The following is a 22,500-nucleotide window of genomic DNA, read 5'->3' as shown; positions in this document are numbered from 1 at the left end:
TGTAAATTATCCATAAAAACAAGCACATGGTTTCTGGAAACAAAGGCTTTTTTAATGTAATTTGAAATGAACCAAAACTATCTGCTAGGTACCAGTAGTACCAGAAAATACATTTTTCTTTTTTGTAATGTGGACGAATTGACCATTTAAAAATATTCATGAATCCAATTTAAACTTTTTCTTCAATTTTCATTATCCTTCAATGATACAACTGAGACAAAGTTGCTACAGCCAGCAGGCTACATTTGTGTAGGAATGATGCCGTCCGAAGACATATTTCCATTTCTCCTGTAACCTTTGGGACGCTGGCAGTGATTAGGAACAGACAGGTAGTGTCATTAGTTAGCCGTCCCCAGCAGGTGAGCAGACCGGCCTGTGGATCTCTACACTGTCTGGACTTTCAAGTAACGCTTCCATAAAGCTCTCTGTCTCTCTCCCCTTCCCTGCCGGGGGATGAGCAACTCTCCTGTGAGAAAATCCTTTAATCTTGACCCATGGTGCCGCGATGACCCACCGACACTGACTGGCTATCTGTGTAACAACCAGCTTATGCATGTGTTCCCGGTGAGTGTGTGTGTGTGTGTGTGTGTGTGTGTGTGTGTGTGTGTGTGTGTGTGTGTGTGTGTGTGTGTGTGTGTGTGTGTGTGTGTGTGTGTGTGTGTGTGTGTGTGTGTGTGAGTGTGTGAGATACCCATTTCAGGCAGGAAACTAAATTTGAGGTGGATGCAGGGAAAGTGCAAGACTCAGACAGCAATATTGTTGCTTTCCTCCACAAAACTCTAAACATTTCCACTAGTGTGTCAATATTCAATTCACACAGAGAAGACACGCATGCATAAAACATCATGAAAATGCGGGAAAAAAAGAATTTAAAAATACATACACAAGCTCCAAATACACAAGCAGACATGAATGTAGAAACACCCAAACAAAGCACCAGGCCCAGAGCAGATCAGAGGAGAAGTAAGGGGACAAATCAGTGAGACGGAAGAAGGGTGGGAGGACCAAAGAGTGAAAGAACGGGTTAGGAACCGTGTTTTTCTTCTGCAGGCTGCCAGGTTGCTAACACAGATGAACACACTTACTCCCCTTCTGCTGCTTTTCCTTTCTTTCCTCTCCCTCCGTTTCATCATTTCCCTTTACTTTGGTCTCTGCTTCTTTGTGGTCAGATTTTGCACCTTTTTCTCTTCCTTCTCTTCCATATTTAAATCATTATTTCTCTTTTATCTCTCAGTCTTTCCTTACTTTCCCTTTTAAATCACCACCCTGTATGCTTCTTCTTCTCTCTTTCTTTTCCTGTCCCTTCTTTTCTCCACTCCGATTTGTTTCTTCTTCCTTTTCAACTCCGACATTTTTGACTCTTCTTCTTCCTGCTCTTCTTCCTCCCCTGTCTTCCTCCCTTCTCATCTATTTGTTCTGTGCAAAAAACAAATAGAAACCTACTGCAATTATATTTATAAATACTCATTTACATACAAAGTGTGTGTTTCCATATAACTCCGTCACCTCAGACACCAGTTTGCTGTCTGATAACCGCTAAGAAAGCTGCCAAATCACATAACCTACTTTGTGGTTGTGTGTGTGTGTGTGTGTGTGTGTGTGTGTGTGTGTGTGTGTGTGTGTGTGTGTGTGTGTGTGTGTGTGTGTGTGTGTGTGTGTGTGTGTGTGTGTGTGTGTGTGTCAGTGTCTCTGTGTGTTCTAGGTGAATGATAAATTAGGCTGACTTTGGCCTGCCATCTTTTAACCACAATTAGAAAGCTTTTCTGACAGACTGTCAGACTCAAGGCTAGAAAAAAACACACACACACACACACACACAGTACACACACGTCTGGAGGCACCCAGCAGCTTACAGACAGACATGGAAGAATGACGTATATGAGCAGACGCCGTTTCCAAACCAGCACACACACACGCACACACACACATTGATGCATGGCCATCATTACCCGCGCCCCTCCCTTGACAGCTGTTCCCTCAGCAGCATGCCCTGCGATGGTACTCCACTACGTACTCACACACACACACACACACACAAAATCTTACAATCCCTCTGAGGTTACAGGCAAAACATGTGAATCACTAAAGAGGTCAAAACTACACACATACACACTCATATACACTGTATACAAAAAAAAAAAAAGACTGTCCAGCAGACAAAAAACAGAAAAAGAAAAAGAGAGATCGTGATTCAGCAGCGATAGACATTAAAAAGAGCCTCTTATCCTGCAGCTATCATCTTTTACAACTACAGTGCGAGATGCTCGGGCAACATTTCACCTTGTGCTAGCAGCATGACTTCGATCAGTTCACTTGCAAATGCAATTCAGTGCAAAAGGCGTGACATGCGAGTGAATTGATTGCACCACACAATGCACCAGAAAGAAGCCAGGGCAAGAGTCACAGCCATTGTGATGAGCGGTTTTAGGTCACGATTCCTCTTTATTAAAAGGGAATAATTATGTACATAGTAGAGTAGAGCAATTAATCAAAAAGTGGCATTACTTGTGTGACATGGTTTTGAATGTGCTAAGCTCACCTTGAGTCGTAACAAAATGATAAGAATGCACAATCATTTTTATTTCATTAGATGAACTGAATTATGACTTTAATGGTAACTTTTAAAAAACATTTTCTTTCCAACAAGGTACGACCAACACTAAAATGATGTGTTTGCCATGCAGGTGATATTCAGGGAATGTAATCTGTGTCAACTGAACTCATTTTGATAGGGGGGGGTGGGAATTAATATTTAACTTCTATAAACAGACAAACTGATATCTATTTAAAGCATTATGTGATACTATTTCTACTACACTATCCTTCTAAGCACAGAAACAGAATGCAACCTGAAAAAAAGTGTTTCCTCGTCTGGTCATAAATTTCAACCACTAAGTGCTCTTTTATTTTTCCGCATTAACTTGGAGAGGGAGTGAAAAAAAGAGGTTGAGTACAAAGTGATACTGCCAAACTGGAACAATCAGAGGAGCTGCTCTGCCAAGTAAACGACAGAAGGGTCGAAAGAAAAAGTACTTGTCCTCACTTTCACCCAGCGGCTAATATCACGATTCTTGAGTGCATCTCTAGATTTTTTTTCCCTCTAACTTAATCCCATTCTCCCTTCCTTCCGTTCCTCGCATTCCTTCTTCCCTTTGCTCACTTCATCCTACTTCATCATTCGTCTCACCCTGTCTGAGTAGCTTCCTCCTGCAGTTCAGATACTTTAGGCAAATAGTATACATATTGAGTTTCCACAAAAAGCACCAAATCTGACATGCATTTAATAGTCTTATTGCCACACACAGACATATCATGTTACAAAGATGTGACTAAAGGATATGATTTTGCTCATCTGTCCACTTCAATGTGTAAAGACAAAAGAAGAGTTTATTGTATACTAATTCTAACAAAAGACAATGTGAGCTTCTGATTAGAGCCTTTTGAATCATCAGCTGCTATATAAAAGAGTCCACATGAAATAGATAACCCTGTGAAAAGAAGCAGGCTGCAGTTCTATAGCTTTGGAGCGCAAGTCTCATTATTCCATGGCTCGGGAAGAGGCATAAGGAATTTCAAACATCCTTGATGCATTCTATGTAGTACAGCTCTCCTATCTATGGAGCTTCTGTGTAACATTTGTAACAATAAAAAAGTGCCCATATAACAGAAGTGGACCCAGGATAAAACCTTGGGGGACTCCATGCTGTAGAGCAGATGATGTGGTTGAAAACGTGATTGGAATTCTTTTGGGTAGTGAAATATAGGACTTCTTATAGACATCTGAAGGATTTTTTGTATAACCAGTAAACAAATCCCATACCACCCTAAATTCAGGACACTTAAAATTTACATAAATATGTCTATGATCATAAATGCTCTTGTGCATTCAAAACTGTATACATTGCTTTATTCACGCTTTCACAACACAACTGAAACCCCATTCCAGAATGACTTATTGTTTCGGAAACACAATGCAATAAAATGTATTAAAAAGACTATAAAGGAAATGAAAAACTGGTAATTACTCAATTTACAGCTGTTATGTACAGATTTAAAGTTGTTATGGACCCATTTTGTCCTTCTAGTAGATATGCTTTTATATTTCCAGAGGCTTTTGGGCATCATAAATTAACATTACTGATCTAAAAAAACACCTTGTTTAGACATGAAATGTATTTGATTTCATTTGATGAGCTTACATTCTCTAAAACAGCCTCCCATGCACTCCTGTGCTGCTCATGTGAATCTTTTCTAACATTCTGCACTAAAGTGTGTCACGACCTCTGTCTAAGGTGCTGATCCGGGGAGCACCAGGGATGTGGGAGCTGTCCATGGTGCTCACCGTTGTTCACACTGCCGCAGCCGGATCCCTGCTGGTGCAGTCTGACTGCCAACAGAAAACCTCAGTTAATTTTCCCGTCGTCGCCATCTGTCCCCGTGACTGAGTCTCGACACCACCTTGTTAATCAACATCATCCCGGGTCAAGTCTGCCCATCCGTTATTGTCAGAGTCTGTGATTGTATAGCTTAAAGTCTGGCCTGTCAAAGTTATTTCACATTTGCTATATTGTCTTTCTTTTTTCAAACTTCTATATTCCAATGCAAATCTTGTCTTCTCTCCTGCATTATAAATCTCATAAGGGATGTTTTGTCTTTCTTTGTTTCTCGGTGTGACAGTCAAAGGTATACTGAGATATACTTAATTGCTAAATTATGCATAGAGTATTTTATGAACAGATTTTGACGTATATTATTATTATATTGGATATCATGCATTCCTGAAACATAGGGCCCTAGAATTAATGGGATTGTCTATGAATCCGTCTCTATTCCTCGTCTCTCTCATCTTCTGCATCTTATCTTCTACCCTTTTTTCTCCTCTATCCATCTATACTCTTACCATTTCCATTCCTTTCTCCTGTTTGATTCTCTGTTTCTCCCTGTCGTCTCTCTCCCACTCTCTTATCATGATGTCGGTACAGTTGGCAGCTTCATCTCCCTCTCTCCTTGTAGATACAAAGGTGTTTTAATCCTCAAACATTGCCAACAAATACAGGAACCACCAATCGATAAACTGTGATCTTTGTTCGCCTATCCCCCTTCTTTCATCTCCTGCTTTACTCCGTCCCTGACATTTATTTATTTAAGTCTCTACTGTATTTCCATTTCACTTAAAATCCAAATATCTTTTTTTTCCCCTTCCTACTCGCCTTCGTTCCTTCCCTGCAGCTTCTCTTCTTTACCTCTCTCTAGCCATGCCAATTGTTATCGATTTTAAACGGTTTCCAACTGGGGCTTGACAAATTGCTGCTGACATTCGCCACTATATTGCATGTCCTTAAAACGTTAACATTTCTATATCAAAATCCCCAAAAATATAGTGTTTCGACCCATAATTTGACTCTCTGCAGTGAGGAAAAGCCTCTAGCAGCATCGTTGTCATCATCATGCATACTCAAAGCCCAATCAAAATGTTGCAATACAAGTGTAACCCACTCTCTCTGTGCAGATACCTTTCCTGCACCCCCTGGGTTTCTGCCATACACAGTCTCTGGTCTCTGCATTGTGATTTTGTTTGTGCGGTTTCTTTTGCAGAGAAGAAAATACTGGGCACTGGGTTATGTATTATGATGAGACAGAGAAACACATTATTGTCTTAGTAAAAAAAAAGCTCTTGGACTCTGCTCTGCTCTAAACAAAGCGGACACTTCGGTATTACATAAAATACAATTTATAATTCGATTTTCCCTCAACATCAACATGGCAAATTTTATTTATAGTGCTCTAATACTGATACAAAGTACAAAAAATAAATCAGTTTGAGTTAAAGATCATCTTAAATACTCAATAGATCAAGCTCTAATACTGTATTTGATAAGTGCGTCTAAAAGAGTTTTGTGTCTGTAAAAAAACAAAATCATTTTTCAGTTGTGTTTCCAAAGCCTGAATGCTGAAACCTGACTAAGAAACACTCTTTACCTCCCTGAACAATTACCAGTGATGAATCCTTCAGCAGAACAATTAACCCCCAGTTGCTCCACTGGGGCTGCTCTGTGGTAAATAGTCAAAGGCTGTGGTTGGACTGGGCAGCTCCCAGGTGTGGACTTGTGTAATTGGATAAATCAAAAATGTGGCACCGCTGAAAATGCTCATTCAATCATTGCAGGATAAATAAAGAATGAAGTCTCATTTATTACCTTGTTAACTTGTGTTCAAGTCGTGTCAACTTGTAATAAATAATGAAGAAGTGAGATTAATTTTGCATTTTGAGTCTATCGGGCAGCCCTCTGGGAAAAAAACCCACACTTCACACAATTGTCTCCGCTTTCCTTCCTCACGCACTCATCTCAAAGTAAACACGGAACGCCCATAAAACAGATGAAACACAAAAGACAACAACAACAACAACACAGACAAACATTGTCTCGCTCTATCTTTATCTGACTCAATGTCTCTCTCTCTCAGAGAAAAAAACGGCGCCGAGGAGTGATGGATGAGGAGAGGAGCTGTGTGGGTGGGGCTGAAATGGAACTAATGACAGAAAGAAAAGCGATTGAGAAAAAAAAACAAAAAAACAAGTGGGAGACAAGAGAGAGGAGATGGGGAGATTCAGAGAAATAAAGACAAGGAGAGGCAGTAAAGAACAGAAACAGGCAGACAGAGAAGAACAGATGACAGCAATACATAAGAAATAGATGCAGCCTCTGATGTTTGTTCAGCCTGAAGCCAATTTTCGTAACTACAGCCGATTTATTGGAGTCATTCTGCTGCATAGCTGCTACACTTGTTTTGTTTTGTGGTGTTTATGGTTTTGAAATAATTCAACTGTTGCTTCTAGTCTGGGGAAATGAACGTATTACTACAAGGTGTGAGTGTTTTGGCCCAAGCGGGCAACATGACTTTGATACATACATCTTTAATTTATAACTGATATCCTTGAATTCATTTTTAGCGATCATTGCACAAACATAAGCTGTCATTGTCTGTATTGTGGTGCCTTAAATGACACATGAAAGCTCACATCTATAATTCCATATCTTATTATTGTCAGTGTGGGAGATGATACAGCTCGGAAAGCCCTAATGGCTGATTAACTGGTTAAAATAGCTGCTTTCGTAACAGCATCTTATATAAATGATATGTCGGCCGTCTCTCCTGATTATTATATACTTACATGCATTTAGAGGTATGCTGAAAAAGACTAAAAACATCTTATTTTGAAAGAATGGTAAGTAGTTCAGGGATGATATGACACCTGAAAACCCCTTTTTGGAATGGGTGTGTGATGGTAGTGAGGGTTCTATCAAATATTTTACAGCTAGCTGGGAGAAAACTGTTATGAAATGAATCCATTTCTACCCCCAAACACACACACACACACACACACACACACACACACACACACACACACACACACACACACACACACACACACACACAACCACACACACAGTTTGTGATTAAGGCTTTAATTACCTCTCATAGGAACATCAGATGGCAAACAGTTCTTAAACAGCCAGCTGGGAGAGAGAAAAGAAGACAGGGGAAGATAGAGAGAGAGAGAGAGAGATACAGTTGAAAGGGACAGCGAAAGAAAGAAATACAGAAGGAAAGAAAGGACTACAGAGAGATGACAAAAGAATGAAGCTATGAAGATGGAGAGACAAGCAGAAGTAAACCCGGTCGATAAGATGATGGAGGGAAAAAAGGAAGGAGAAAAGTCACAGCGGGAGAAAGACGAAAGTTGGTGTAAGGGATGGTACATAAATGAGAAGGAATAAAGGTTAAAATAGTGAACAAACTGAGAGGGAAGAAGGTGCAGAATACTTTATGTAGACCAGGAGACAGAGGAGAGAAGAGAGGAAGTACATATGGAGGAGTCGTCCTCTCCTCCAGGGATGAGCAGAGAACGAACAGATGTCCAACAGAGAGAGACAGAGAGAGACAGAGAGAGAAAAGAGTATCAAGACGCAGAAAATAGGCAGTGAACTGACATTAGAGAAGGCGAAAGCGGGGAAAAAAGGCGAGCGGTGACATTTGATAGAATGTTTTAATCACTGGCAACGACTTGTATGTTTATAGGCTGCAGCCATTGTTTGTGTCTCTTTTCTCAGTTTGACACATTCAAATAAAAGGGAGAGAACGCAGTGAGAACGAGAGAGTAGATTGTTCACAGAGTGAGATCAGAGCGTAGAGCCACAGGCCCCCATGTGGTTTCCTGCAGAGAACCACTTACAGGCTAATCCCTCACCGGTCTCCAGTATCTACATATCTGTCAGGCTTACAGCTATTAACAGGATGGAAGGGCGAAGCAGGAAGACCTTCTTTACATTGGAGAGCCTCGGATCAAACCCCCCTGCCTGGCTGAGATCTCCAAATGAATCCGTATCAGCTGTTACTACAGCTGATCCTCACCTCTGAGGGGGGGGAAAAGGAGAAACACTTTCCTCATGGAGATCAGCAAGGTGTGACAATATTGTAATTAGAGTCATTTTCTGTCTTTTAACAGCAGAGAAAACCAGATGGTGAAGCACTTTACCATGGAAGGTACTTTTTAAGACAGTTAACACTTCAATAGCTCAGTCTTATAAGACCTGCCGTCTCTAAACATTTACTGTCATACACTATAGCCTACTATTAGGGGAGACTTAATGTCCCCATGTGGCAGGTTTAGAGGTTATAGGTTAGATATAAAAATATATTTAAAAAATGACCACAGCTAGAATGATAATGCATATGTAAAATGTATTATAGTTTGGATAGCATTATTTTTTAGCAGGTTTTTTGGACAGGTGACCAGTCCTCAAAAGGTCGCCAAGAAATTGCTTAAATTGGGGATGAAATTAATTGTTTGAAGCACAGCTAACCACGTGAATATTAAACAGATGCTGAATTGTTTCTCAAAAATAAACCAGCTGTTGTGTATAGTTTTCCTGTTTCCTGTTCCTAAAAATACATTTAATTAATACCGTATGTTGCTCAGTCTGGATGTCATGCAAATGCAATTAAAGTTGTTTTTTTTCTGCCGTAGTCTTCCAATTTTAAGGTAACTTATCTCTTGCATTAGTTAAAAATGTGGCCATATAGGTCCATTTTCTTTAAACTATTTAGAGAAAAACATATTTCTTAACCATTTTCTATGAGCATGTGAATGATGGAATGATTTTTTTTCTGGTTGAATGTTCAAATGGGCCCTGGGCGACTGTATCTCCATTTCACCCAACAACAGGAATGTCTAAAGTGCAGAGTAGAAGAATAGAGAGAGGAGGAACGACAGAGAGACGTTCACAAAGAGAGAGGGACGGTGGTGTCGCTACAGCTCCACATAGAGAGGAAACGGTAGAAGGATGGAGAGGAGAGAGGTAGAACAGTAGAGAGATAGAGAGGTGGAGGTGGGAGTCCTTATCTGAAAAAAGCAGGCACCTTTATCTCCCTGCCCTCCAGACACACACACACACACACACACACACACACACACACACACAAAAGGACTGAAGACCACTGACTGCCCACACGAAGACACACACATGCACACATGAACACCCACACACACACACACACACACACACATAAAATGGCACAAAGACTAGCAAAGCACAAACACACAGTATTCTGTCAACAGACATTCACATGCACTAACACACAAGTAATGGTGACTACGTCCAACGTCCTGTGCGTCACACAGGAACCTCCCCCACACACACACACACACACACACACACACACACACACACACACACACACACACACACACACACACACACACACACACACACACACACACACACACACACACACACACACACACACACACACAGGTTAGCGACAGGCGCGCCATTTACACACGGACAACCATGCCCGCCTCCTCTCCAGCTGCCATGGCAATGAATACCATTAGCATCCAATAAAATGTCAGGGGGGCATGCCCAAGTATCTCATCACACACATGCATTTGCATACACACACACACACACACACACACGCACACACACACACATAGTCAGAAATGTCAGAGGCCCATGCCCAGTAACGTATCTGATGGAGAGGGAAGGCAAATGTCAGCTGTTTCTCAAAATGGCAGCCAGCAGCTGTGTGGGCTCTGAGGCTGTGACTGTGGACTGATACTGCCAGAGACACATACCAATATTTAGCATGAGCTCAGCTAAAGCTTTAACATGACTTCACGTCATCTCTTTCAGCATATAAAGCCTTATTATTAAAGCCACAGTGAATGTAAGTAATGCAAGAGAGAGGGGCTTGAGCTTGATTGTTTTTAATTGGTGTCGTGTTTTACGGATGATTAACAAATTAAAGGAAAATGGGAGACATTTTCTCCGTGTTGGCCTGACACGCTGTTCCTTTACATAGATTTAACTCTCTGTACTGGAACTCTATTGAACGGATGGAACACCAGCCTTCCAAAAGATATTTATTCATAGTTGGTTGTGGCGAACAGTGTCTAAGGTCACACCAACAAGAGCACCGCATGACAAAATGCAGCCCCTCATTCATACTGTATACATTATGGCCACTGGGGTTGCAAACAAAGAGGGCCCTGGCAAAGAAAAAAATGCAAAAACCTCCTGCTTTCAAGTTAAACTTGGTTAAACGTTTCCTTTAATGTAGCTAACCAAAAACAGTCCAAGGGCACAATCCATGTAGATAACATGTAGGTACCCATTAGTAAACGTAGCACACAAACCAAAAAATCCTAATCTAAAAATCCATCACTTTTAATTTGATTCTGTGTAAAAAGTTATACGAATAAGCACAAAGGCCATCATCAACAGGTGTTCTGTTGAGTCCTATGATTTATTTCATTAATTGACTCTGCAAAATACTGCAGAATGGTTTAAGCACTTTTTCTGTACATGCAGGCTACAACTGTTAACTGTTTTATGTTTCAGTTTCCTCCTCAGTGCTCTCCACTTCTCATACTTGTACACGATAATGATGACTATCTAGTTACCAGACTATTCCTTGTGACATCAAACAGCTATAAAAAAGTGAGAGAGTTTTTAAATGACCCCTGCGGACAGAGCTTAAACGCAGCGGTAGTTCGGAAGGCGTGGGGGAAAAAAATTTGGAAGTCCGACAATTGCTTTGTCTGCGATCAGTCATAGTCACTTTGTGAAAACTGAATTTGCGCATAATTTGAAAATAAATGATGTTGTTTCGAGCTGGAATCCAAAGAGGAGCTTCATTATAAATGAACTCCTCATGAGTCCCCCAAAAAACTCCACAGCCATCTGTCAACGGAGAGGGGAAAACTTTTCTCTCATTCATCAGCCGGACGAACGGATGGATTGCGGGAGGAAAGTTGTGTGATCCCTGGCCAAGCCTTTCTCCATCCGCCCTCCAACCCCCTACGCAGAAATCTCAGCAGCAGCCACTGGCAACACTTGGCCAAGGTCACTGGGACAAAGTCAGGGGTAGAGGAGAGGGAAAGAGTGTATGTGTGTGTGTGTGTGTGTGTGTGTGTGTGTGTGTGTGTGTGTGTGTGTGTGTGTGTGTGTGTGTGTGTGTGTGTGTGTGTGTGTGTGTGTGTGTGTGTGTGTGTGTGTGTGTGTGTGTGTGTGTTGGTAGGAGAGAGTGTGTGTTCATGGGAGTATGTTTGTGTTAAGGCATCAGGGGTTTAAGATAAGGTATAAAGGTGTGTGTGCTCACATGAGTCTTTATATGTGTGCGTGTGTGTGTGTGTGGACAAAGCACAGGGGGACATGTAATAACTTCTACAACTCCTGAAGCTCTGCGCGCGCGTGTGTGTGTGTGTGTGTGTGTGTGTGTGTGTGTGTGTGTGTGTGTGTGTGTGTGTGTGTGTGTGTGTGTGTGTGTGTGTGTGTGTGTGTGTGTGTTTGTGTGTGTTGTGTGTGTGTGTAATAAAGATGGCTGCTGACTGTGCCACAACTCAGCAGGATGGGCAACATGACGATAAATAATCGCCTCTGAACCACTGCTCTAATGAGCCAGCACACACACACACACACACAAACACACACACACACACTCAGCATCTCACACTCTAAGACACACATACACTGCATTATCTTACACACTACGGTCCAAAACAGCAGTTTATTCAAACGAATAGACTGATTACCAAAACAACAAAGCTATCAGTATTAGATGAGGTACACAACACACACACACACACACTTTCCTGCACATTAGCAGAACTCCCTGCTCCCAGAACAGTACATACACTATCTACATCCGCAGCAGACCACTGGGTGTGTGTTGGCTGTAGCAAGTGATCCATCAGCAAGCCCGTTGCCACACAGAGGTCAAACCCATCAAACCCAGAGACAGTTGCCAGGACGAGACACACTTCAGCCAAGAACCAATCACAACAAGTCTCTCATGCTTCACAGCACACCATAGCTCATCCCAGAACCGGGCAGGACTTGTGTTCAATTCTATAGAAAAAGTGAAAGTTTCAGTTCCAAACTCATAAACGAAAGTGCTGCAGAGTAGATTGAGTGTCAAGCGACCCCAACATGTCGATTAGTCTCGCACAGTTAGACCTATATATATATATATATATATATATATATTTATAAAGAAAGATCTGGCTGCACACAATATCTGGATTCTTTGTATTTTCTTAGACCAATCACAATCGTCTCTTAGCACAGGATGCAGTGACTTGCCCTTGCAATATAGAAAGCGCAGATAGCACATAGGGGAGGACAATACGGCGTGAAACCAGTGACTGACGACAGACTCAGACCTTGACAAACTTGACGCGTAAACACTCTAAATGGGCCTTTTTGTGTTTCCTATTGCAATGTTTGTTTTTGCAATGTTTGTTTTGACATATATTTACCCCTCAGGATGAATTGCAGTAACTTTGGTGATGGCTGGAATTTCATCTAGCGCCATATTCAGACCAAAAGTGTTATGTGTCCAATACTTGGATTTATGCAAAAATACCCTTGATCCCAACCCATCAGCCTCAGTTGTACTTCAAGTTCAACACTTGCTAATAAGCACTAAGCACATATAGTGAACATGGTAAATATTATGCTAGAAATATCAGCATGTAAGTGTCGACATTGTAGGCATGCTAGATTAGCATCTAGCTCAAAGCATCGCTTTGCCTAAGAATAGCCTTGCGGAGCCACTAACATGGCCGTATACTCTTAGTATTGTTGTCTTCATATATAAAAGTCAAATCAGTCGTGGTATACAATAATATAAACTACCAAAAATACAGGCCAACACCAAGTAAAAATATAGCATTTACCAAACCAGAACATACAGGAGTAGGAACAAAGACAAAATCACCCAAAGAGAAGACATTTTAAGAAAGATAATAACTCGAAAAATATTTTTTAATAAAATGAGACTTGTTGGGTACTCTGCTCTCCTAACCGGCATTTTCATAAGGCACAGGATAACAAAAGTGTTCCACAGTTTAAAAGATGTGCAGAACTGCTCTTTTGGGAACCTTGGCAAGCTATCAACCAGAAACACTTTCTTTGCACGAGGATGCTCGGGTTCAAATTTGCACAAACTGATCCATCACCAGAGATAAGCGGTAAATTGGCTGAAATGTAAACAAGAAGTACAAAGCATCGACATTCTCTCTCTTCTCCCGACTACGTTCTCTTTCCAGCTCACATCCCTCCCTCGTCCTTTCATCCTCTCATCCACGGTTTCTCTAAATGGCTGCTCCCAACACTTCCTACGTTGCACGTTAAACTCGTTCAACTCTTTGTTGTTGTGCAATCTATGCAACCTTCGTCTCCTCAAACCCCTTTCTCCTTCCTCCCGTCTCCTCTCCTCTCCTCTCCCTCCTCTTTTCCTCCTCGCTGCCTTTGGGTAAACATTTGTCAGTACAACGCGAGTGTCTCAGGTAAAGATATGCAAATTAACTAACTCGTTTGCATAACGAGGTCTTATTTGCCAGTCTAATTACGGTGGCATGCCGAGACCGTCCCAGAGCTGCCCTCAGGGTTCATTAGTGGGGTTCGTTAGGGGCTATGTTAACGGACAGCTAATCGCTTCCTCCCTCTTTAACAAATAGTGGAGCCTCAAAGTCCTGAAAAGACTCCCACAAAGCACACAGCGATGTTGGTTTAAAAGGGCACACAAACACAGCGAGCGCACACACAGATTGGGTGAGCCAACACATTACACACTCGCACAAACACACAACACATTATTCACAGACACACACACGCACGCTAAGTACTCACGGGACAAAAGAGACAGTCGATGTATCGAAGGCCTTTCCTTTAAACGCAACAAGTTTGCTCAAGGAAAAAGCACACATACACGCAAACGCACACGCTGGGAAGAAGGACTAGGAATTCAGAGACGGTGGTGAATTGTATTTAAAAGAGAAAATACAACACACACACACAAACACACACACACACACAAACAAAGCAGGTCTACAAGGCCTTGATAGATGAAGATGGCCATCCATGTATTGAAAAAAACTTGACAACAAACACTCATATTAAAGTTGTACCTTTAAGTGAAGTCTAGTGCAACATTTTTCAAAATTTGTCAGAATTATTACATATCACATGGGACAGCTGCTTACAGATACAGGCAATGCTGCACCCCCCTTTACCTGTATATTCTGTTTGATTATACAAATATTAGTCTCATATCGACCACATCTTCAGAAGTGCCTTGTCAGCGCTGCAGAAAGGTCTGGCATAACACATTCCATTCAAGTGTTAAAAAAAACTAAGTAGGCTATGAATAAGGAAGTCAAAACATTCACAGGGTGATATTCATGTAAGGCTGTGCAGAGGCAGAGATAATAAGACCATTACTCACAACAAATGGGGAAAAGGTCAGATTTGTGGTTCAAGTTCTCTCCACAGAGGCAGAACAAGACGGTGTATGAGGTTGTGTGGTAATCGCTGAGTACAGTCTCTTTCAGTGCGTCACTGTCTGTAATCACCAGGCTGCCACTGTGATCTACAACAGATGAGGCTGTAGTTGTTTGTTTCTTAAGCACAGCCCGGTGCCGCATCTCACCGAGATTGTCGCGCAGTTAAGTGCAGTTTCTTTCCGTCTCAGGCAATTTTTGCATCTCAAAGAGCACATGGCACGTTCTATCAATCAGAGGTAATGTAACGGTCCTTTACTCCCAGGCAAGATGGAAAGAGTGTGTTTTTGTAAAGGAAATCTGACGTACTTCATCATCTTCCAAGCCTTTTTTAAAAAGTAGGCTCCATGTCTTTTTCTCTCTTTGCATCTTCAAGTTCCGGACATTTAAATTTCTGAAGAGAAGAGTTTTAACTTTTCTTGAGCAGCGATGAAGCCTGTAATCAGCTCATCAGAGGTAGTAACAAGCTAGTGGATAATTCACACCTGGGAAAACTCATGATGCATTATGGTCTGCTGCTCTCAAATCATTGGACTGTTAAAGCGAGACAGACAAACCCAAGATACAATACAAATAATTAAGGAGTATAAAAAAAAAAAGAAAACACAACTTTAAAAGAAAAAAGGTCCATGCAGGACACGTTATTACCAGCATTTTAATTCAATTACTGCGTGTTGTGTCTGATTATGTCTACAGCATCTCGCCCCCCCTCCCTCCATGGCCCCCTGGCAGCCCTCAGGGACTGATGCCCAAAATCCTTACACCGTCCTCCTTTGATGGGGCAGAGCGCAGCCAAGTTGAGCATGTCAAACATTATGTAGATGGAGTCCCGGAGCCACTGGGAGCTTTGTAAATAGTGCAAATCTCCACTGTAATGCTGGCCTACAGGCTAAGAGCAACACAGAATGAAATGTTTAAACTCTCGCCGTCCCAAACACTTGCTCTCCAGCTTTTTCCTTCCCCAAACGCCCGTCCCTCCCATTCTTTTGTTTTCTGAATCTGTTCATCTTGTTCTTTTCCCTCTGTTGCGTCTTTTTCTTCTCTTGGCCTGTGATTTGTTTTTTATTTTAACCTTTTTTCTCCTTCTGTTTTGCTCCATCTCTCCTCTCCTTCCAGTCTCTTCCCCTCTCAAGTCTCATTTCACACTTTTACTTTTTCATCCTCTTTTTTCCCTCACTCTCTCCATCTCTTCATCCTATTTTTTTTTCCCCACAGCGGCCAGATCGTGGACTGGTCTGGCCTTTTAATGTCTCCCTCTGCAGCTCTCCCTTCTTAACGCTTTCCATTCTCTCTCTTTCACTCGCTCGCTCCCAGACTGTAGCTAATGCCATCATGTGTTTGCAGCGGTCCTGAGCCAAAGATCCAAAGCCCATGGCCCCTGAACTACATTCACACAAACTAAATAAATAACAGTATATATCAACAAACACCTTTGAAAACATTTGTACATGCAATTTCCTGAACATAATTGAAGACTGTGTTGAACCAGCACATTACATAGTACACTCCACATCCAAAGAGCAGCTTGTTGTGCTACTGATGGCCAACTTGAGATTCTCTGAGCCACAAAAGGGATCAGAGGAAGAAACGTACTCGTCTATCTATCCACTAGAAACCACTTTTTCACTTCATGTTGGCCTTTTTTTTTTGTTTAATTGTATCTTAAGTGCACTATGTACCTCTTTCACACCTCTTTAGCACCCTCCTTACTTTGTTTTGCCAGTTAGGGTCCTATCAATTCATCAACAGACCTAAATATATCTAAAATTCAAAGCCCTTAGAATATCTTAAATATATATTATGTTCATCTAAAATGAAAACGTGTGCATGATTTGATGCTCTGTTTAGCACTGATGATGACCTGAGGGCCAACATGTCTGCTCTTGCACACTGCGCACTTTATATGCCTTTATAATTTAATTTGCAGTTTAACATTCTGCAACTATAACTATAATAAGAACTTTATACAAAGCATAGTATCTCAGTTGTGTATGAACGTATTGCAGAAGCAGGTGTTGTGCAAACAGCATTCTGACAGGAAAGGTCAAAGATCAAAGAGTCTTTCCTCCCAAGGTGAGATCATTTGATCAGCACAATACTTTTCCTAGTGATGAAAGATGTCACCAAGAGACAAATTCAGGTCAGCTGGTCATCAGGCGATTACTGTCCTCTGACTTTTGCCTTTGCTCTAGATGTGAGCGCCACTGCAGAGCAGCAACAACGAAGCTTTTTCTGTGTGGGTTTCTTGGAGATCAGGTATGAATTTACTCTCATATCAAGATAAATAGAAGTTTATTCTAAATGATTGGTAAGCTTGTGTTGTTTACATTTCTTTCAGTGGATTCAATCAGGAAACTGGACTCCTGGCACAATATAAAGGTAACTTTCTATATTCCTTTATAGCCCCAGAGATAAGAATACACACAGCAAACCTGGCTACAAAACAACAAAACACAAAGAAGATAAAAAAAAATCTAATACCCTGGATGTGATCGGCAACTCAACAAATAAAACATTTAGTTTCTATTTGCTGACTATGACTATTTACAGACAAAGAAGTCAAAGCAGTGCACTTCCCAATTTGATGGAGACGTGCATTGCAAACATAATGCATGGGTGGAAAAAGTGAAAAGAGTAAATACACTTTAGACGACATATACACTATTATTAGAATTGCATCGCTATAGGAAATCCCAAATATCCTGTGATAGTACTGACAGTCTTGCATTTTCCTTCACCAAAGCAGAAAAACAACACCTATCAAAAAACATTTGCATTTCTAAATGTTTTGATGAAATGTGCACAAGAAAAAAGAAAGACACTTTGTAAAAATGCTAAATCACAATCAGATGCTGGATTAAGAGATGCGAGCAACAAACAACTCCGCAGGAGGAGTAAGCTTGTCTGGATTGTGATTTTTCATATTTAACTTTCCTTATTATTTCTTCTACAATCAAATCAAACATGTTGAAATAATAATAATAAGAGAACACGAAGCAGGGATGTGATCAGACAGAAAATAATTGGGATCCTTTTACTTCTCCCAGCAGGTAAGACAACACCAACTTGGCCAAATCAGCTAATGAAACCCACATCGACTGCACAATCGTAACGCGCGTTAACGCCTTTCGCTAACTGAAATAGTCCCTCTACTTTAGCTGTTGTATTAAATGTCTAGCAAGAGAGTTGAAGTGAACAAGCGAACGTCTTTACACGACTGAGGTGTCCTGTGAGACATGTTTGAATGTCTGAATAAATCAAAGCAAACTTCATTTACGCATAACCATAAAAATACAAACATATTCAATATTGGTCCACACATGCTTGCGTACATGGTCTCACACACAAACTCAGACAAAATACGAGGCATGTTGATCCTTCCATCTCCCAAGGACAATACTGAAACGATGTACAGACTAACTGATTTCTGTGCGTGTCTAAAGTGTCATTATCCACGCACACAACGTCTTGCAATCTCTCCCCTCTTCTCTTCTCTTCTCTTTTTTTTTTTCTTTTTCTGGCCGCATGCGGTTTCAGGTTTGAAATCAATTTGACTGAGATGAAAGTTTTCAATTTCATTAGCTTGATCAAATGGAGCGCTGTTAACAGGCGGCGGTAATAGAAAATCATTTAGGGCCGAGCAGCTCACACACTCTCCAAGGACTGGTTAAGAGCCGCTCAGAGAGGGAGAGATGGAGAGACGGAGGAGAGGGGGAAGGGGGGGGGAGAGAAAAAGAGGATGACAGGTGGGAACATATCGTAGTGAGACGTGGGGAGAGAGAAGGGTTCAGAACAGAGGTAGAGATGACAAGGAGAGAAATATTGCATTTTTGGAGAAAGGAGGAGAAAGACGGGGAGACAAAGTCTGAGACACGATGGCAGGGGGGAGAAATGATGGAGTGAGGGAGGCTAGAGGTAGAGAGAGAAGTAATAGGGACAGAAAATGCTCTTTAGGAGACAAAGAAGAATATGACGAAGGAGAGAGAAAAGGACTATGGGTGGAGAAATAGGAACAGGAAGGACCAGACAGATTAAATGTAAGAGTGATCGATGACCGTATGAAGATGATTAAATGAGCGAGAAATGTCACAATAAAGGCTGAGAAGAAACAGGATGCAAAGAACGGGAAAGAAGACAGAGAAATTTGTCTCTTCCTCTCGTGTGCCTGGCTAAGCACCGGCCCATTAAACCCCTGTTATTGCTCCTCAGATGTTTGTCAGAGAAATATAGCGTTGTGATGAAAGGACATAAATAAACAATTAGCTATCTAAAGACTCAGCAGGGCAGCAGATCGCCAGCTTAATATCACCACCAAGACAAAATGAATATCAGTCATAGATTTAATACGCCAGACGAATGCATGAGAAAAACAGAGAGAGGAGAGACAAAGAATGAGGGATGAACTGAGAGGATGAAGGGCGGCAATTCCCGCGTCAGAGTTTTAGGTTAAAATCCGATCACGTACAGTTAGCTAACAAAAGGTCGGCACTGACCGTAATGTGTCCTTAGCACCAATTATTGAAAACTGTGAAAGTACCAGCTACTCAGACTACTAGTCGACTGTTTTCACCCATTTCAAAAATTGTAAATATGTAATGTTAACACGTGATTAAAGTAGGACTACAGGTTTGCGTTTAAAAAAAGTACTTTTATTATTTCACTTACGTAACATACTTAACTTTTTCTACTTCACTTACTTATGTATTCAAGTTATGTGACAATCAACTCATTTGAAAGCAAGTCTTAACTTTAAATAGGTCAGTGTGTTAACTTTTGGGCTCACTTGGGACACGACCAGCAATCTCCTGGGTGATTTTAATAATAACAGCCTGCTGAGACAATTAGGAGGTGAAGTGATGCCACACAGACAGTTTTTACAGGACAAACTGTCTGTTTTGGCAAATCGAGTATGTAAAATAGCTACAAATTCAAGGTATTTGACTCAAAACTCATAATAATCTAAAATCATCATGAATGCAATATTGCTCACAGTGGTCTAATAATCCCATGGATATTAATGGGAGAGATACCACGCCATAAAAGAATGGTCAAATCTCTGATGAAGAGTAGCTGTCCCGCTACGCACAGTCAACTGATAGAGTTTTTTTACATTTAATCTAAATTCAATGAGGAAAATTAAAGCTGATGTTAATCCATTGTAAATCTCCTCTGAGTCATTATGTCATGACGATAATGATCAGCTAATTCAGACTCTCTCACACACACACATACACACACACACACAGAGCGTGGCGAACCAGCCAAGTGAAGCTAATGTAGGGGGAAATGTGTTGCTGATTAGCTCAACCTTAAACCCTTAGACGTTGATTTCTAGACCTCCTGTAGCAGTCGCACGCATACACACACACACACACACACACACAAGAACATGTGCACACAAAATGAGTCCGGCTATTCATGCTAATCTGAGAGCAATGACTTGCTCATTAGCGGGACCCTTAAACTTCTCGACAGGCCTTTGAAACCGAGCCGTCTCATGGTCACAGAGTATACAGAGGAAAGCCTGCTCAGGCAGTCACACGCACACGCACACACACACGCACACGCACACAGGAAGTTGGATTATTCACAAGTATTCTGACTAATCAGTTGACTTTCAGTAACTGCCCGTAGATTTGAGATGTAAACAACGGATGCAGAATACTATCAAGAGGATAAAAAGTTCACACATTAACCTATAGAACAGATGATTAAAAAGAAAAAAAACAAAAACATCTAAATAAAGAGGATAAATCTTTAACACGTGCGTTAACATGCAACGATCAAAGCACGCAAAAGACAGAGTTCTTCCACAGAGATCAGGGAGTCAGTGATACATCCATAAGGAGGATTATTGCTTCACATTACATTTAGCCTTTTATCCAAAGGGAGTATATTACATATCAACCCATTCACACACTGATGACAGGTTAAGTGTCATTTGCAACATCAAGGACACATGGCAAGCCTTCGGGAGCAACTTGGGGTTAAGTGTCTTGCCCAAGGACACATCGATCGAAGCCGGGTATCGAACCACCGACCCTCTGATTGGAGAACTACCTTGCTCTCCACTTCACCTTTAAGTGCGGCTGTTTGAAACCGGTATAAACACTTCTGCCCTTAGAGGTGGTCAGACATAACAGCAGACGACCTAGTTATAAAATGATTTGCATTTCAATTGAATTTTCACCTGAAAGCCATGATATATATGCCAATAAGCAATGTAACCGTATGGTTGTAATCACAACAGACAGCTAAAGAATGAAATAATTGACATATATAGAGATAATGAAAGCAGGGAAGAACAACATGTTTTGAGCCGAGTCACCTTTCTCTCCAAATGTCACAAAATTGCCAAATTCCCGTTATTTTTTACTGTATATTTTGAGTTAGATTATAGGTGTTTTACTTTGGCAACAACATTGTGAGTATATTATTACACATTGTGGCTTCCTAATCATATATTCTTCTGTTACGTCTGTCATGTACGCCAGAGAGAGAAGAAACGTGTGTGTGACTGTGTGTAAATATGTCCGGGCCCTGCCGCAAGCACGATCCTTCTAGATGAGCGTTACTGATATAGGAGGGATGGAAACAGAGGATGGATACACTCAAGAGAAGATCTCAATCTCTCTTCAATCTCTCCATCTCCGTCGCTTCCTCCTCCTCTGGGTGATGACAACAAGAGTTGGCCTCTTAGTGACGACGAGAGCCAATTCTTTCCCCTATCATCCAGCTCCTCGAGTGGTCTTGTGTGTCCGACTGTGCATATACACTGTACACAAGAGGCAATAAATACAATTCTTTCCACGGAGGAAGGATTGCGAGGTTCAGAAATGAAGAAAATAATATACAAAAATATGATTCTAGGTTTCCTAAACAGGATAATTAACTATATATATTATATGATAATAAGACCGAGGAAAAAGCAATGGATGTACGCTCATGAAAACAAACTACAATTTACAAGACCTTTGTTGCAACTGTACACCAGTATGTACTAAGACTATCCGTGTTTTCTATTCCCACTGGAATAATGACAAGAAGAAGAATGCATATGAATGCCAGCTGGCAAACATCAATCGTGATGAAAAGTGTGATGTTGCACATTATCGGCCCACTGAAATGGAAGAGACACTAGCATCTGATATTGAAATTGTGGATGGTAGAAGGACCGTCATAAGTCATAAGGTCATAAAACGAAACAATGAATTAACAGAACCTGGAAAAGCACATTTACTGAGTATGTGCAAAGAGTTTTGTGTTCGAAATTAGCGGTGGAATTTGCAGTTTGAATTATGTTCTGTACTACAAAGCTGTGTATCATTCATTTTTAATGCAAAATTACATTCCAGTATACTTAACGCCAAAACAGTGTGATAAAGGGAAAACTCAGTGCAGGTTTTCAGCCTGACATTGCACACCTTCACATCTGTACCCCGGCCCATTTCACCCACAGTACTGTACCAAGCAGTGGCAATGGAGGGATGTTTTTGCAGCTTCAGGAGCACCTTGAATATAGTTTTTGAAAAAAGGGAGAATGTTTTTCTTCTCCTTCCCCAAACAGGTAACCTTGCTGCAACACAGTACTATCCCAAATACACAAGGTACATACAAATCAATACAGGTAAAAAGCTTGAAGTTATGTG

The 22,500-nt window shown here is 41.1% G+C and overlaps 1 protein-coding gene across 1 annotated transcript in view; it reads right to left on the bottom strand.

Moving 5' to 3' along the window:
- The window catches only part of si:dkey-215k6.1 (transmembrane protein 132C), a 234,560-nt gene that overhangs the window by 204,477 nt on the left and 7,583 nt on the right, over positions 1 to 22,500 (bottom strand). The gene's annotated exons all lie outside the window — the stretch shown is intronic.

Source organism: Anoplopoma fimbria, chromosome 13 (genome assembly GCF_027596085.1).
Source record: "Anoplopoma fimbria isolate UVic2021 breed Golden Eagle Sablefish chromosome 13, Afim_UVic_2022, whole genome shotgun sequence".
Classification (NCBI taxonomy): Eukaryota; Metazoa; Chordata; class Actinopteri; order Perciformes; family Anoplopomatidae; genus Anoplopoma; species Anoplopoma fimbria.
This window is presented reverse-complemented; position numbering and strand designations above follow the sequence as displayed.